At 41.8% G+C, this 18,678-nt stretch overlaps 1 long non-coding RNA gene across 1 annotated transcript; it reads left to right on the forward strand.

Moving 5' to 3' along the window:
• Positions 1-14,232: 14,232 nt before the first annotated feature.
• Positions 14,233-14,862, forward strand: LOC133735496 (uncharacterized). The gene is made up of 2 exons (XR_009859063.1): positions 14,233-14,416; positions 14,587-14,862. It is a non-coding gene; the product is annotated as an uncharacterized LOC133735496 (long non-coding RNA).
• Positions 14,863-18,678: the final 3,816 nt, after the last annotated feature.

Consider the following 18,678-nt stretch of genomic DNA (forward strand, 5'->3'; position numbering starts at 1 on the left):
GCCAGCACCGTTCGGGTGCGGTCGTCGGGGGTGTCCCTTGACCTGACTTCTTTCAAGCAATTGTGGACGAGGAGAGCACCAACCTCGTCGCGGGATTCTTTGTGCCTCGTGGTGAGGACTTTTGCTGAGCTTCTTGAAAATCACAATCGATACTCGATGTTGTAGATCGAGCAGAGCGAGAACCACTGGGAAGTGAGGAGATCTTGCTAAAGCGTGACTTTAGCTTGGCTGGGTTGCTAGGGCGTTACCCTTGCTTGGCTGGTTCTGTAACCGTTGTGGTCGCGGCACTACCGTCTGCTCCCGAGGAGTCTAGGACCGAAGCACGTTGACAGAGGGTTTGGTGGCACTGAAAGTCGGCTTCTGAGAAGACTAGGACTAGGAGTGTGATCACCGGTAAGAGAAAGAGAAGGAGAGGAGTTGCTCTTAGAGAGGTTTGCTCTAGAGAGAACTTAGATCATCTTAGAGATGTTGTTGTTGAATGTGAATGTGTCTTAGAATGAGAGGAGAAGGTGTTTATATAGGGAAGAAAAAGAAGAGTGAAATGATGAGTGGAAGAAAAATAATGAAAGTAGATCTAAGTTCACTTGTAAAATATGGAAAAGATAGAGAAAAGATGAAATGAAGGTGCAGCAACATGGAAGTGGTGATGATCTATTAAAGAGATTGTAGAAGAAAAATATATCCAAGGAAAAAGAGAAAAGCATCTAGCTTTCTTCATGTGGGTAGGAAACATGAACATGTGAATATTGAGCTGGTTTTAGGTCAGTTTCTGCCCCTTTATTCCTTCAATTATTTCTCCAACAAGACTTCATTATATGCCTTCGACTTCTTCATATGAAATGTTACACTATGAGTGTAGATCATCCTGACAAATTTTCAGATTTTTATTCTATGTGGTGGGGCCGAAAATGCTGCTGGACCTCTTACAGGTCCAGTTTTCCAGTTTTGCTTCTGTAGAAAATTGGGCTGATTGTTTGAAGGCCTTCCACTCAAAAAAAGCTATTGCACTCTTCATAAGAAATGATCCTTGGGCTGTCTAGAATGGATCTGGAAAGTTTCAGCACATTTCGATTTCATGTGGTTAGTCTGCCACCCCTCCTTCCTTGTCTAGCTCGGTTTTTCCTAGCCGAAGTAGGAAAATATGCTAAAGTTGACTTGTCATACTTCCATAGTAGGCTTTATTTAGCCTCTAAATATATATTTCGAGCTTGTCGACAATATATAGCTTGAGCCACTGATATTGGCTCAATTTCTCCAACACATGCCTTGTCAGGCCAAAATGTTCATTTTGGGTCCAAACATTGCCCCCCAGACCTCGAAGTCAAAAGGTCTTCGTCTTGACTGAAGAGGTCTTGAATCAGCACTCCTCTTATAATGTCGTTGCTCCAAAGCCACTTGTATTGGCTTGACTAAAATTACTTGAACAGTAGCCTCTCTCCCTCTTAATTATACATAGTTAGCATACATATATTAATCGTCAGTCTTCCTTCGCGAACCATCCTTTGCGAGGCCATGTAATTAAAACCACTTCGCTGCCAACAATTCGCAACCCAGCTTTCGCCACAATTATTGGCAAAAATATTGATTTGACCTCCTCCACTGCTAATACCATACTAGGCATATTAAATGCCTCTTATATATGTGCCCAGACCAATACCAATGGCCTCTTAAGTATATTAGCAAGTTCCAGCCACTATTAGGCAAGAACACAATTTTTTGCATCCTCTGCGACGCACAAATTTGAAACTCTTTTTGTATTTTTGTATTTTTGTATTTTTTTTTTTAAATTTTAATAAAATATTGTGAATCAAGGTTTAGACATGCGGCCCAAGTATAGTCGTCTAGACACAAATTTTCTTTCAAATCCTTTGGGCAACCTTACTGAAATGGCCAGGTGGGGGAGGGTGAACAAGAGAGGCAGAATCCATTTTGGCATGAGCTACTCCCACATAGTGGTTTAGGCCCATTTGAACGCACTTCTGGATTCAAGAACCTGTCATGAACGTTGTCCCCTTTCTAGACACCATTTCACATAGGCTATACTTACTAAGATGAGAAAGGTCATAAGTGTGAAGACAGTTCAACAAGTGTTAATAAAAGCCTCCCTTAACCTTAAGGGACCTGAACTAGGCACCAATAAGGAGTTTAGGTCAATATTAACAAAAGTGACTTCACCTATTCCGTTATGATTCACAACCCCTTTACCAAATTCAACTTTTTTTTTTTTTTTTTTTTTTTAATGAAAAGAAAACGAAAAAGTAACAGAAAAATAAAAGCAAAGAAAGAAAGAAGCTAGCAACACCATGTTTGGCTAACCTCTAGAAGACCACGGGGGAGGCCATCTATGCTTCATTCCACGCTCCGATGTATTAAAATTTGTAGGGTAAAAATCCCTCCTGTGAGAGCTTGTAGGAAAAGAACAAAGACACTTCTCGTTAAAGAATTTGGAGGAATTTGGCTTGTGAGAGGGGTAATCTTGCCCCCCAAGTATCCTTGTTGGTTGGTGAAGCATGATCTTCAATTGCAATTGAGGAGGTGAAGATGAGTATAGATCGGCTTTGTTACCAACTACCATATCATAGAACATGGTGTCTTCAGGATTAGCCACAGATTGCCCATTATAGACGACCACTTGCTGGTCTGAATTCTCCACATCAAGAGCTTCACTTGCTGGATAATTGTAAACAAAAGTTAACTTGTATTGATGATACTCAAATTTACAGTTGCGAAGGACAACTTGGCCACTAAAATAATTGTTCTGGCCATTCATGCAACGTGGGTTGTAGATGTGCCCTCCACATATATCAAAGCCACCGCTTGGCCTTGAAGAATATATGAAGAACTTCAAGTTGAATTGATTAATAAAGCCACAAATTGGCTTCTGTAGACCACAACTTAATTGATAATTAAGTTGGCTTTGATTTTGATCACCTTCACCAAGACGTCCAGTAGCAGAGTCACAATTAAAATGATCATGAACTTGCTTCTTTTGATCAAAGGGATGATCATGGGCCATATCTTGCCCCCCATGCATCTGATCAGTAGCCACGTATTTGGCTTGATCAGTGGAGAAATCAGATATTTGTTCCGAGACAATTTCATTGTCAGAAAAACATTCTTGTTGATGACCTTTTCCATGCACAGCCTCTGTGTAAGGCTGTGACTCACCAGTGAGACCCTTAGGTTGATTGCCACCTATAGGCAAGTTAGTCTCAGAAACGACCTCTTCGCGAGCAGGTTCTTGACGTTCCAATTCGCCTTGTGTTTGTTGTGCCCCCAACTCGAGCTTTGTGACCGAAATCGTGAACTCATCGAGCCGTCGACGGTCCTCCGCAAGGGCTTTTCTCAGATTCTCATGGTATGCGGTAGAATTCTTTTGAAGGATATCAAGCCGCTCTTCTATGCTCGCATTCTCTGGAATGGGAATGGGCACATAGCCTTCTATCGTAGCCATGACTTCGGGAATTTCTTTTGGTAAAGATTTTCCTCTGGCATCCCAATGATGGTGAACACAAAAAGACTCTGGTGTAGTCCCACTGGGCGTGCCAAAATGTTTGTTTTGAAGCCCGGTGGTTGAATGTGCTTCAAGAGAAAAAAAAATTCTAACCTGGTCCCACTGGGCGTGCCAAAATGTTTGGCTCCGATTTCGCTGCAGCTGGTCAACAGTCTCTTTTCTTGCGCGGGCGTGCCAGCACCGTTCGGGTGCGGTTATCGGGGGTGTCCCTTGACCTGACTTCTTTCAAGCAATTGTGGACGAGGAGAGCACCAACCTCGTCGCGGGATTCTTTGTGCCTCGTGGTGAGGACTTTTGCTGAGCTTCTTGAAAATCACAATCGATACTCGATGTTGTAGATCGAGCAGAGCGAGAACCACTGGGAAGTGAGGAGATCTTGCTAAAGCGTGACTTTAGCTTGGCTGGGTTGCTAGGGCGTTACCCTTGCTTGGCTGGTTCTGTAACCGTTGTGGTCGCGGCACTACCGTCGGCTCCCGAGGAGACTAGGACCGAAGCACGTTGACAGAGGGTTTGGTGGCACTGAAAGTCGGCTTCTGAGAAGACTAGGACTAGGAGTGTGATCACCGGTAAGAGAAAGAGAAGGAGAGGAGTTGCTCTTAGAGAGGTTTGCTCTAGAGAGAACTTAGATCATCTTAGAGATGTTGTTGTTGAATGTGAATGTGTCTTAGAATGAGAGGAGAAGGTGTTTATATAGGGAAGAAAAAGAAGAGTGAAATGATGAGTGGAAGAAAAATAATGAAAGTAGATCTAAGTTCACTTGTAAAATATGGAAAAGATAGAGAAAAGATTAAATGAAGGTGCAGCAACATGGAAGTGGTGATGATCTATTAAAGAGATTGTAGAAGAAAAATATATCCAAGGAAAAAGAGAAAAGCATCTAGCTTTCTTCATGTGGGTAGGAAACATGAACATGTGAATATTGAGCTGGTTTTAGGTCAGTTTCTGCCCCTTTATTCCTTCAATTATTTCTCCAACAAGACTTCATTATATGCCTTCGACTTCTTCATATGAAATGTTACACTATGAGTGTAGATCATCCTGACAAATTTTCAGATTTTTATTCTATGTGGTGGGGCCGAAAATGCTGCTGGACCTCTTACAGGTCCAGTTTTCCAGTTTTGCTTCTGTAGAAAATTGGGCTGATTGTTTGAAGGCCTTCCACTCAAAAAAAGCTATTGCACTCTTCATAAGAAATGATCCTTGGGCTGTCTAGAATGGATCTGGAAAGTTTCAGCACATTTCGATTTCATGTGGTTAGTCTGCCACCCCTCCTTCCTTGTCTAGCTCGGTTTTTCCTAGCCGAAGTAGGAAAATATGCTAAAGTTGACTTGTCATACTTCCATAGTAGGCTTTATTTAGCCTCTAAATATATATTTCGAGCTTGTCGACAATATATAGCTAGAGCCACTGATATTGGCTCAATTTCTCCAACACATGCCTTGTCAGGCCAAAATGTTCATTTTGGGTCCAAACATTGCCCCCCAGACCTCGAAGTCAAAAGGTCTTCGTCTTGACTGAAGAGGTCTTGAATCAGCACTCCTCTTATAATGTCGTTGCTCCAAAGCCACTTGTATTGGCTTGACTAAAATTACTTGAACAGTAGCCTCTCTCCCTCTTAATTATACATAGTTAGCATACATATATTAATCGTCAGTCTTCCTTCGCGAACCATCCTTTGCGAGGCCATGTAATTAAAACCACTTCGCTGCCAACAATTCGCAACCCAGCTTTCGCCACAATTATTGGCAAAAATATTGATTTGACCTCCTCCACTGCTAATACCATACTAGGCATATTAAATGCCTCTTATATATGTGCCCAGACCAATACCAATGGCCTCTTAAGTATATTAGCAAGTTCCAGCCACTATTAGGCAAGAACACAATTTTTTGCATCCTCTGCGACGCACAAATTTGAAACTCTTTTTGTATTTTTGTATTTTTGTATTTTTTTTTTTTAAATTTTAATAAGACATTGTGAATCAAGGTTTAGACATGCGGCCCAAGTATAGTCGTCTAGACACAAATTTTCTTTCAAATCCTTTGGGCAACCTTACTGAAATGGCCAGGTGGGGGAGGGTGAACAAGAGAGGCAGAATCCATTTTGGCATGAGCTACTCCCACATAGTGGTTTAGGCCCATTTGCACGCACTTCTGGATTCAAGAACCTGTCATGAACGTTGTCCCCTTTCTAGACACCATTTCACATAGGCTATACTTACTAAGATGAGAAAGGTCATAAGTGTGAAGACAGTTCAACAAGTGTTAATAAAAGCCTCCCTTAACCTTAAGGGACCTGAACTAGGCACCAATAAGGAGTTTAGGTCAATATTAACAAAAGTGACTTCACCTATTCCGTTATGATTCACAACCCCTTTACCAAATTCAACTTTTTTTTTTTTTTTTTTTTAATGAAAAGAAAATGAAAAAGTAACAGAAAAATAAAAGCAAAGAAAGAAAGAAGCTAGCAACACCATGTTTGGCTAACCTCTAGAAGACCACGGGGGAGGCCATCTATGCTTCATTCCACGCTCCGATGTATTAAAATTTGTAGGGTAAAAATCCCTCCTGTGAGAGCTTGTAGGAAAAGAACAAAGACACTTCTCGTTAAAGAATTTGGAGGAATTTGGCTTGTGAGAGGGGTAATCTTGCCCCCCAAGTATCCTTGTTGGTTGGTGAAGCATGATCTTCAATTGCAATTGAGGAGGTGAAGATGAGTATAGATCGGCTTTGTTACCAACTACCATATCATAGAACATGGTGTCTTCAGGATTAGCCACAGATTGCCCATTATAGACGACCACTTGCTGGTCTGAATTCTCCACATCAAGAGCTTCACTTGCTGGATAATTGTAAACAAAAGTTAACTTGTATTGATGATACTCAAATTTACAGTTGCGAAGGACAACTTGGCCACTAAAATAATTGTTCTGGCCATTCATGCAACGTGGGTTGTAGATGTGCCCTCCACATATATCAAAGCCACCGCTTGGCCTTGAAGAATATATGAAGAACTTCAAGTTGAATTGATTAATAAAGCCACAAATTGGCTTCTGTAGACCACAACTTAATTGATAATTAAGTTGGCTTTGATTTTGATCACCTTCACCAAGACGTCCAGTAGCAGAGTCACAATTAAAATGATCATGAACTTGCTTCTTTTGATCAAAGGGATGATCATGGGCCATATCTTGCCCCCCATGCATCTGATCAGTAGCCACGTATTTGGCTTGATCAGTGGAGAAATCAGATATTTGTTCCGAGACAATTTCATTGTCAGAAAAACATTCTTGTTGATGACCTTTTCCATGCACAGCCTCTGTGTAAGGCTGTGACTCACCAGTGAGACCCTTAGGTTGATTGCCACCTATAGGCAAGTTAGTCTCAGAAACGACCTCTTCGCGAGCAGGTTCTTGACGTTCCAATTCGCCTTGTGTTTGTTGTGCCCCCAACTCGAGCTTTGTGACCGAAATCGTGAAATCATCGAGCCGTCGACGGTCCTCCGCAAGGGCTTTTCTCAGATTCTCATGGTATGCGGTAGAATTCTTTTGAAGGATATCAAGCCGCTCTTCTATGCTCGCATTCTCTGGAATGGGAATGGGCACATAGCCTTCTATCGTAGCCATGACTTCGGGAATTTCTTTTGGTAAAGATTTTCCTCTGGCATCCCAATGATGGTGAACACAAAAAGACTCTGGTGTAGTCCCACTGGGCGTGCCAAAATGTTTGTTTTGAAGCCCGGTGGTTGAATGTGCTTCAAGAGAAAAAAAAATTCTAACCTGGTCCCACTGGGCGTGCCAAAATGTTTGGCTCCGATTTCGCTGCAGCTGGTCAACAGTCTCTTTTCTTGCGCGGGCGTGCCAGCACCGTTCGGGTGCGGTTATCGGGGGTGTCCCTTGACCTGACTTCTTTCAAGCAATTGTGGACGAGGAGAGCACCAACCTCGTCGCGGGATTCTTTGTGCCTCGTGGTGAGGACTTTTGCTGAGCTTCTTGAAAATCACAATCGATACTCGATGTTGTAGATCGAGCAGAGCGAGAACCACTGGGAAGTGAGGAGATCTTGCTAAAGCGTGACTTTAGCTTGGCTGGGTTGCTAGGGCGTTACCCTTGCTTGGCTGGTTCTGTAACCGTTGTGGTCGCGGCACTACCGTCTGCTCCCGAGGAGTCTAGGACCGAAGCACGTTGACAGAGGGTTTGGTGGCACTGAAAGTCGGCTTCTGAGAAGACTAGGACTAGGAGTGTGATCACCGGTAAGAGAAAGAGAAGGAGAGGAGTTGCTCTTAGAGAGGTTTGCTCTAGAGAGAACTTAGATCATCTTAGAGATGTTGTTGTTGAATGTGAATGTGTCTTAGAATGAGAGGAGAAGGTGTTTATATAGGGAAGAAAAAGAAGAGTGAAATGATGAGTGGAAGAAAAATAATGAAAGTAGATCTAAGTTCACTTGTAAAATATGGAAAAGATAGAGAAAAGATGAAATGAAGGTGCAGCAACATGGAAGTGGTGATGATCTATTAAAGAGATTGTAGAAGAAAAATATATCCAAGGAAAAAGAGAAAAGCATCTAGCTTTCTTCATGTGGGTAGGAAACATGAACATGTGAATATTGAGCTGGTTTTAGGTCAGTTTCTGCCCCTTTATTCCTTCAATTATTTCTCCAACAAGACTTCATTATATGCCTTCGACTTCTTCATATGAAATGTTACACTATGAGTGTAGATCATCCTGACAAATTTTCAGATTTTTATTCTATGTGGTTGGGCCGAAAATGCTGCTGGACCTCTTACAGGTCCAGTTTTCCAGTTTTGCTTCTGTAGAAAATTGGGCTGATTGTTTGAAGGCCTTCCACTCAAAAAAAGCTCTTGCACTCTTCATAAGAAATGATCCTTGGGCTGTCTAGAATGGATCTGGAAAGTTTCAGCACATTTCGATTTCATGTGGTTAGTCTGCCACCCCTCCTTCCTTGTCTAGCTCGGTTTTTCCTAGCCGAAGTAGGAAAATATGCTAAAGTTGACTTGTCATACTTCCATAGTAGGCTTTATTTAGCCTCTAAATATATATTTCGAGCTTGTCGACAATATATAGCTTGAGCCACTGATATTGGCTCAATTTCTCCAACACATGCCTTGTCAGGCCAAAATGTTCATTTTGGGTCCAAACATTGCCCCCCAGACCTCGAAGTCAAAAGGTCTTCGTCTTGACTGAAGAGGTCTTGAATCAGCACTCCTCTTATAATGTCGTTGCTCCAAAGCCACTTGTATTGGCTTGACTAAAATTACTTGAACAGTAGCCTCTCTCCCTCTTAATTATACATAGTTAGCATACATATATTAATCGTCAGTCTTCCTTCGCGAACCATCCTTTGCGAGGCCATGTAATTAAAACCACTTCGCTGCCAACAATTCGCAACCCAGCTTTCGCCACAATTATTGGCAAAAATATTGATTTGACCTCCTCCACTGCTAATACCATACTAGGCATATTAAATGCCTCTTATATATGTGCCCAGACCAATACCAATGGCCTCTTAAGTATATTAGCAAGTTCCAGCCACTATTAGGCAAGAACACAATTTTTTGCATCCTCTGCGACGCACAAATTTGAAACTCTTTTTGTATTTTTGTATTTTTGTATTTTTTTTTTTAAATTTTAATAAGACATTGTGAATCAAGGTTTAGACATGCGGCCCAAGTATAGTCGTCTAGACACAAATTTTCTTTCAAATCCTTTGGGCAACCTTACTGAAATGGCCAGGTGGGGGAGGGTGAACAAGAGAGGCAGAATCCATTTTGGCATGAGCTACTCCCACATAGTGGTTTAGGCCCATTTGAACGCACTTCTGGATTCAAGAACCTGTCATGAACGTTGTCCCCTTTCTAGACACCATTTCACATAGGCTATACTTACTAAGATGAGAAAGGTCATAAGTGTGAAGACAGTTCAACAAGTGTTAATAAAAGCCTCCCTTAACCTTAAGGGACCTGAACTAGGCACCAATAAGGAGTTTAGGTCAATATTAACAAAAGTGACTTCACCTATTCCGTTATGATTCACAACCCCTTTACCAAATTCAACTTTTTTTTTTTTTTTTTTTTTTTTAATGAAAAGAAAACGAAAAAGTAACAGAAAAATAAAAGCAAAGAAAGAAAGAAGCTAGCAACACCATGTTTGGCTAACCTCTAGAAGACCACGGGGGAGGCCATCTATGCTTCATTCCACGCTCCGATGTATTAAAATTTGTAGGGTAAAAATCCCTCCTGTGAGAGCTTGTAGGAAAAGAACAAAGACACTTCTCGTTAAAGAATTTGGAGGAATTTGGCTTGTGAGAGGGGTAATCTTGCCCCCCAAGTATCCTTGTTGGTTGGTGAAGCATGATCTTCAATTGCAATTGAGGAGGTGAAGATGAGTATAGATCGGCTTTGTTACCAACTACCATATCATAGAACATGGTGTCTTCAGGATTAGCCACAGATTGCCCATTATAGACGACCACTTGCTGGTCTGAATTCTCCACATCAAGAGCTTCACTTGCTGGATAATTGTAAACAAAAGTTAACTTGTATTGATGATACTCAAATTTACAGTTGCGAAGGACAACTTGGCCACTAAAATAATTGTTCTGGCCATTCATGCAACGTGGGTTGTAGATGTGCCCTCCACATATATCAAAGCCACCGCTTGGCCTTGAAGAATATATGAAGAACTTCAAGTTGAATTGATTAATAAAGCCACAAATTGGCTTCTGTAGACCACAACTTAATTGATAATTAAGTTGGCTTTGATTTTGATCACCTTCACCAAGACGTCCAGTAGCAGAGTCACAATTAAAATGATCATGAACTTGCTTCTTTTGATCAAAGGGATGATCATGGGCCATATCTTGCCCCCCATGCATCTGATCAGTAGCCACGTATTTGGCTTGATCAGTGGAGAAATCAGATATTTGTTCCGAGACAATTTCATTGTCAGAAAAACATTCTTGTTGATGACCTTTTCCATGCACAGCCTCTGTGTAAGGCTGTGACTCACCAGTGAGACCCTTAGGTTGATTGCCACCTATAGGCAAGTTAGTCTCAGAAACGACCTCTTCGCGAGCAGGTTCTTGACGTTCCAATTCGCCTTGTGTTTGTTGTGCCCCCAACTCGAGCTTTGTGACCGAAATCGTGAACTCATCGAGCCGTCGACGGTCCTCCGCAAGGGCTTTTCTCAGATTCTCATGGTATGCGGTAGAATTCTTTTGAAGGATATCAAGCCGCTCTTCTATGCTCGCATTCTCTGGAATGGGAATGGGCACATAGCCTTCTATCGTAGCCATGACTTCGGGAATTTCTTTTGGTAAAGATTTTCCTCTGGCATCCCAATGATGGTGAACACAAAAAGACTCTGGTGTAGTCCCACTGGGCGTGCCAAAATGTTTGTTTTGAAGCCCGGTGGTTGAATGTGCTTCAAGAGAAAAAAAAATTCTAACCTGGTCCCACTGGGCGTGCCAAAATGTTTGGCTCCGATTTCGCTGCAGCTGGTCAACAGTCTCTTTTCTTGCGCGGGCGTGCCAGCACCGTTCGGGTGCGGTTATCGGGGGTGTCCCTTGACCTGACTTCTTTCAAGCAATTGTGGACGAGGAGAGCACCAACCTCGTCGCGGGATTCTTTGTGCCTCGTGGTGAGGACTTTTGCTGAGCTTCTTGAAAATCACAATCGATACTCGATGTTGTAGATCGAGCAGAGCGAGAACCACTGGGAAGTGAGGAGATCTTGCTAAAGCGTGACTTTAGCTTGGCTGGGTTGCTAGGGCGTTACCCTTGCTTGGCTGGTTCTGTAACCGTTGTGGTCGCGGCACTACCGTCGGCTCCCGAGGAGACTAGGACCGAAGCACGTTGACAGAGGGTTTGGTGGCACTGAAAGTCGGCTTCTGAGAAGACTAGGACTAGGAGTGTGATCACCGGTAAGAGAAAGAGAAGGAGAGGAGTTGCTCTTAGAGAGGTTTGCTCTAGAGAGAACTTAGATCATCTTAGAGATGTTGTTGTTGAATGTGAATGTGTCTTAGAATGAGAGGAGAAGGTGTTTATATAGGGAAGAAAAAGAAGAGTGAAATGATGAGTGGAAGAAAAATAATGAAAGTAGATCTAAGTTCACTTGTAAAATATGGAAAAGATAGAGAAAAGATGAAATGAAGGTGCAGCAACATGGAAGTGGTGATGATCTATTAAAGAGATTGTAGAAGAAAAATATATCCAAGGAAAAAGAGAAAAGCATCTAGCTTTCTTCATGTGGGTAGGAAACATGAACATGTGAATATTGAGCTGGTTTTAGGTCAGTTTCTGCCCCTTTATTCCTTCAATTATTTCTCCAACAAGACTTCATTATATGCCTTCGACTTCTTCATATGAAATGTTACACTATGAGTGTAGATCATCCTGACAAATTTTCAGATTTTTATTCTATGTGGTGGGGCCGAAAATGCTGCTGGACCTCTTACAGGTCCAGTTTTCCAGTTTTGCTTCTGTAGAAAATTGGGCTGATTGTTTGAAGGCCTTCCACTCAAAAAAAGCTCTTGCACTCTTCATAAGAAATGATCCTTGGGCTGTCTAGAATGGATCTGGAAAGTTTCAGCACATTTCGATTTCATGTGGTTAGTCTGCCACCCCTCCTTCCTTGTCTACCTCGGTTTTTTCTAGCCGAAGTAGGAAAATATGCTAAAGTTGACTTGTCATACTTCCATAGTAGGCTTTATTTAGCCTCTAAATATATATTTCGAGCTTGTCGACAATATATAGATTGAGCCACTGATATTGGCTCAATTTCTCCAACACATGCCTTGTCAGGCCAAAATGTTCATTTTGGGTCCAAACATCGAGGTCTGGGGGGCAATGTTTGGACCCAAAATAAGCATTTTGGCCTGACAAGGCGTGTCTTGGAGAAATTGAGCCAATGTCAGTGGCTCAAGCTATATATTGTCGACAAGTTCTAAATATATATTTAGAGGCTAAATAAAGCCTACTATGAAAGCATGGAAGCATGGAAACATGAAAAGTCAACTTTAGCACATTTCCTACTTCGGCTAGGAGAAACCGAGCTAAACAAGGAAGGAGGGGCGGAAGACTGACCAAATGAACTTGAAATGAGCTGAAACTCTGCAGATCCATTCTAGACAGCCCAAGGATAATTTCTTATGAAGAGTTCCAGAGATTTTTTTGAGTGGAAGGCCTTCAAACAATCAGTCCAATTTTCTACAGAAGCAAAACTGGAAAACTGGACCTGTAAGAGGTCCAGCAGCATTTCCAGCCCAACCGCATGGAATAAAGCTCTGAAAATTTGTCAGGATGATCTACACTCATAGTGGAACATTGTTTATGAAGAAGTCGAAGGCTCATTCTGAAGGCTTGTTGGAGAAATAATTGAAGGAATAAAGGGGCAGAAACTGACCTAAAACCAGCTCAATATTCACATGTTCATGTTTCCTACCCACATGAAGAAAGCTAGATGCTTTTCTTTTTTTCCTTGGATATATTTTTCTACTACAATCTCTTTAATAGATCATCATCACTTCCATGTTTTTGCACCTTCATGCCTTGCTTTCATTTCATCATTTCTCTATCTTTTCCATATTTTACAAATCACTTTCATACTCCACTTTCATTATTTTTCTTCCACTCATCATTTCACTCTTCTTTTTCTTCCCTATATAAACACCTTCTCCTCTCATTCTAAGACACATTCACATTCAACAACAACATCTCTAAGATGATCTAAGTTCTCTCTAGAGCAAACCTCTCTAAGAGCAACTCCTCTCCTTCTCTTTCTCTTACCGGTGATCACACTCCTAGTCCTAGTCTTCTCAGAAGCCGACTTTCAGTGCCACCAAACCCTCTGTCAACGTGCTTCGGTCCTAGTCTCCTCGGGAGCCGACGGTAGTGCCGCGACCACAACGGTTACAGAACCAGCCAAGCAAGGGTAACGCCCTAGCAACCCAGCCAAGCTAAAGTCACGCTTTAGCAAGATCTCAATACTTCCCGGTGATTTCGCTCTGCTCAATCTGCAATATTGAGTATCGATTGTGTGAACAAGAAGAAACTACAGCAAAGTCCTTACCACAAGGCACAAAGAATCCCGCGACGAGGTTGGTGCTCTCCTCGTCTACAATCGCTTGAAAGAAGTCAGGTCAAGGGACACCCCCGACGACCGCACCCGAACGGTGCTGGCACGCCCGGGCAAGAAAAGAGACTGTTGACCAGCTGCAGCAAAATTGGAGCCAAACACTTGGTTTCAATTCCGTATCAAAAAAATCTTCTTCAGTTCTCTTATTTTCAAATTCTGTTACTTGATCACATTCATTTTACGGGCAAGAGAAAACAAGTGAATCAAACCTAGCACTCGAATAGATGCCATTGAAACAAATTGAGTGTCATTAATATATTAGACTGGTCGACAAAAGTGAGACATGTAATGCTTTACTTTGGTAGTAATTCTTCTTAACCTCTGTCAGTCTCTCTCTATCATTCCCGTACCTTCAAATTTTTACTAGTTACATTTTACCGTTATTGACCGAGGAGTTGACCTTTTCTTTTGTCGGTTAAATTAGGAAATTTCCTTGAGAGTGTCGTAGTATACGTAAAATCGAGTTCGTGGACACGTAATTTGTTTAAATCGTAGTTTCTACGGGAAAGTTATGACCAAAATGAAAATTTACTATTCATGGTTGACATTTAAATGGAGCGTTTCCATTTTGGGAAGAGAGAGAGTGACAGATCAAGGAAAAATCGGGAAAGCCCGATCTCTCTTCTTCCTCTTCCCTCCTCACGCGCAGAGTGACCGGAGAAGACAATCCGGCAGATCCGTCGCCGTCGAGCCACCCCAGGTCGTCCCACCGGTCGGAAAGCTTCCTCTCTTCCTCCTCTTTCATCTAAGGTAAGTGATTTACGTTGGGTAGCCTTGGTTTGTGTTAATTTATAGAGGAATGCCGATCGGGTTTTGCGGAAGTTTCGACTGGGTTTTCGATTTCCTGCGGTTTTCGGCCGGAAATCCTTGTGGTTTTGGTTGCTAGTGAAGTGCTAAACGTGTTCCTAACCTTGTTGCAGCTTGATTTGACCGGAGGAAGCAAGATTGACAATGAACAGTGGTGTGAACAGTAACTGACGAATTCTTGATTTTGGGGTTAAATTTCCGGCTATTTGTGCTTGAAATTGGTTGTTGTTGCAGGTATAGAAATTGTTGGGCTTGTTGTGGAGATTGTGTAGGTATAAATTTCTTGGCCGGTTAGGGGTGTTGGAGTGGTGGCGCGTGGAGGCTTTGTCAGTCCTTTAGGAAAGCTTTATGCTAGTTTTTGAAATATATTTAGTGTTGGGAACCCTTGATTATCGTTGTTTTTGCATAATTTGATGTTGCATGTGGTTTTAAGAGTGTTAAGATTATAATTTGGGGTTGAGAACTTGTTGTCATAATTTTTGTGATGAGTTGATATCGTTGGGAGGTCGGAGAAGTAAAAATGGGCTAAAGAACAGACAAGTTACCGCCACTAGGAGGTTGCGACCATTTGCCAATGCAAGGAACTCGCCGCCTACCTAGGGCAGACAAGGCACACAGACCAGCACGAAGCCCAACTCGTTCTACCAAACTATGGCAGTGACTTATTACCAACAAAACATAAACTTTAAAATAAAAACTAGTAATAACAGCCCACTAACAAGGGCTCAACAGCACAAACCCGGCCCAACCACCTCTCATGCCAGCAGGGGACACCCACGCTGCAGGCCACCACACCCGTTGCCAGCACACCAGTGCCATCCACTTTCCACTGCGCCGCTGCACCGCATCACCATGCCACCGCATCAAAGTAACACGCCGGAGCACTGCAGCACCACGTCGCAGACGACCGTAAACCAGACCAGAAAACATAGCCCAGATCCCAAGGAGGAGTAGATCCATTTGGAGACCGTTTCCAGTAGATCGACGCCCAATCAACAGCCCAAATTTATGGTCTGGGAATGTATTTATAAATTTGTTGACTAAATGTTGGTTGAGAAATGGAAATTTAAATCGGTTGAGTTGTTAAAGAGAATTCGAGGGCATTGAAATCGAAAGGAATTTCAAAATTCGAGAATTGTAATCCTAATTTGAAGAATTGGATTGTTAGAGGGATTTTTGAGTAACGAGTAATAATGTTTTTCGAGGGAATGAGTTTTGATTCTTAAATTATTCCCTTATTGCGATTAATTATATCCTGTCAATATTACAAGACGTACTGAGCCCTTGAGCGAGGAGGAGACTGGCAGGCGGCATGATTAGCTGCGAGACTCACCAGTGAGTGGACTTTTGTTTTATTTAATTGATGCATGCAGCATGGCATTAAATTTATAACTTGAATATTGTTTGAATAAACGTGGTTCTCGTGGAAAGAAGTGAGTTTAAAGAAACGAGTTGGCAAGGAGGCTATTTTCGGCACATGCATACATTACCTAGTCAGCAGTCCCCTCTAGGTAATAGTCTGGTCAGTAGTCCCCTTCGGTGAGTCATCTGGTCGGTAGTCCCCTCCAGATGACATGAGGTAGTTAGTCGGCAGTCCCCTCTAACCACCGCCTCCTAAATTCTGGTCAGCAGTCTTCTCCGATGTGTCATCTGGGCGGCAGTCCCCTCCAGATGGCATGAGATGACTAGACAGCAGTCCTCTCTAGTCATCGAACGATTTTTCATGAAAAGGATGTTTTAGAAAGGAATGAGTTGGAAACGTTTTGTAAATCTCGCTGCATACCGGATTTTATTAACAAGAAAATGGGGAAGCATTCAATTATTTGTTTCATAACTTATTTCAGTTTTGTCCACTCACTCTAACGGGTTTAAAATGTTTTCCCCTGGGCCCTTCGGTTCAAATGCCCAGATTCAGATTTGCCGAGATCGCGTCCAGGAACTCGAGGCATAGGAACCAGCGCTTCCGTTTTGACTGTAGGTTATTACTTAACCTACCTTGTATGATATCGTCTTAATTATGTAGAATTGCTCTGATAACCCTTTTAATTTGGAGTACGTTGGTGCTTGAGGAGTTGTTATCGTGTTGGAGTGATGTTGGAATTTTACTTTCGGAATGTAATATTTTTACTTGGAATGTATCTATGAGTGCGAGTTTAGTTTTAATCATGTCCAAGTTTTGTAAACTTTTGGGTAGTCCATTTTAGGGGAGGTTCTGCCGATTTTTCGGTAGGATTTCACCTAACGTGGGCCCCATAGACTGGTATCCGGGTTTCGGGGTGAAACTTGGGTCGGGTTCTGTCAGTATGAGCTCCGCTTTGAAATTAACGTGTGAAGTTCGAGTTTTGGGTCACTTTTCGGTCGCATATCCACATCTCGACCGTTCAGTTTTTAGGTAATAGTGTATAGATCATCTCTGTAAATTTCCAGCCAAAATGATGATCGTTAAGGCATTGATAACTGCCTTAAAGCTAGTACGATTCAGGTTGACAGATTCAGTCCGTCCATTGATTTAAGCGAGTTAGATATCTTAACGATCATCAATTTAGCTGAAAATTTGCAGAGATGATCTATACACTAGTACCTAAAAACTGAACGGTCGAGATGTGGATGTGCGACCGAAAAGTGACCAAAAACTCGAACTTCACACGTTAATTTCAAAGCGGAGCTCCGCTCTTGATAGGATCTGTATATATATATATATATAGGTTCATGCATACTCATGTGATCTACGTGTTATCCTTAAAAAAAGGAGAACGTGAAAGTTTTTTCTATAGCTTCACACCTTTTTTATTTTTTTCCTAATTTTTCCCTTAATCTTCATATAGACCTCCCCCATCCCCAGCTTCCGTCACCACCATCGCTATTAGACCAAAACCATGCCTAATGATTGAGATGAACATATGCGAACTTGATCCGCGAATACAAGCAGAGATAGCACCGCAGAAGTGGCAGCGCCATCAAATTGATATTCCATCCAAAATTAATGAACAATGATTAATTTCAAAATGAGCAATGATCAAAAACCTACAGCCCCAAATTGAATAAGTAATCCCACTTTGATTAGCATTGATCAGAGGCTCAGAGCCTTTGATTGAGGCACTATGGATTTGGAGAAATCCCAAAAACATATTTTAAACTAGAAGAAGGCATAAGTATGATCAATTAATTAATGAACAACTGTGAATGGTTCATACTATCACTTGAAAGGAATGTTGGTGCACCAACATGTACATGATTAGTTAATAAATTGCAATCTCCGGTAAACAGCCATCATCATTTTCATAATCGGAGAACGCAGATGGAGGCATCTTATAGTGAACACAGATCTAGGTGTTTGAGGTAGACCTAGCTAGATGGTTGCAGTTTTTGTTTTAGTTTTTTTGAGTGAAGAGGATATATTAGAGATTCAAAGTCTTACACAAATTAGGGATGTACGTGCATTAAGCAATTAGAGTTGTTATTTGCTTCCTAAAGACCTTCATGATGATCAACATCAGTTCTGTGCTCAGTTCTTTTGATGAGGTACAGATTCAAATCATAAGATTCATTGGAGGTCATGGGATAGAATGTGCCTATCTTAAAGTGAGGGAGGTTTAGGCTTCAAGAATCTGCATGCTCATAATTTGTCTATGCTTGCAAAACAGGGGTGGAGACTCATCACGAATATTCCTAATTCATTGTTGTCTCAGTTATTCAAAGCTAGATGTTTTCTAGACGTACTTTTCTTTTTTGGATGCAGATATGGGGGATTCTCCTTCTTTTGCTTGGAGAAGTATTATGGAAGCTAGAGTTGTGCTTCAGGCAGGATTGGTTTGGTAGGTTAATATTCTATTAATGTTTGGGATGATCTATGCATCCCAAATATTTCTCTTTATCCACTGCACAGACTGGTCTATATCTTGTAACATTGATCTCATCTCCTCCTTGATCAATGCGTCTATTAGAAGTTCGAGGGTGGTTGTCTCCGCCTTAGGAAGTAGTGGATATTATTTTGAGTATTCCTCTCAGCAGTAGACATATGAGGGATCATTTGATTTGGAAATAACTTGAGAAGAAAGGTAGGATTTCTATTAAATTAATCTGCCTCCTATGTAGTTCGTAATATAGTGATGGGAGATTCCTTTAGTTCTTCTTCTCTTGGGGATCCTTATAACTCTTTTTGGAAGGCACTATGGAAAGTAAGGTACACGGAAATGTGTCTATAT

This window comes from Rosa rugosa, chromosome 1 (genome assembly GCF_958449725.1).
Source record: "Rosa rugosa chromosome 1, drRosRugo1.1, whole genome shotgun sequence".
In the NCBI taxonomy this organism is placed as follows: Eukaryota; Viridiplantae; Streptophyta; class Magnoliopsida; order Rosales; family Rosaceae; genus Rosa; species Rosa rugosa.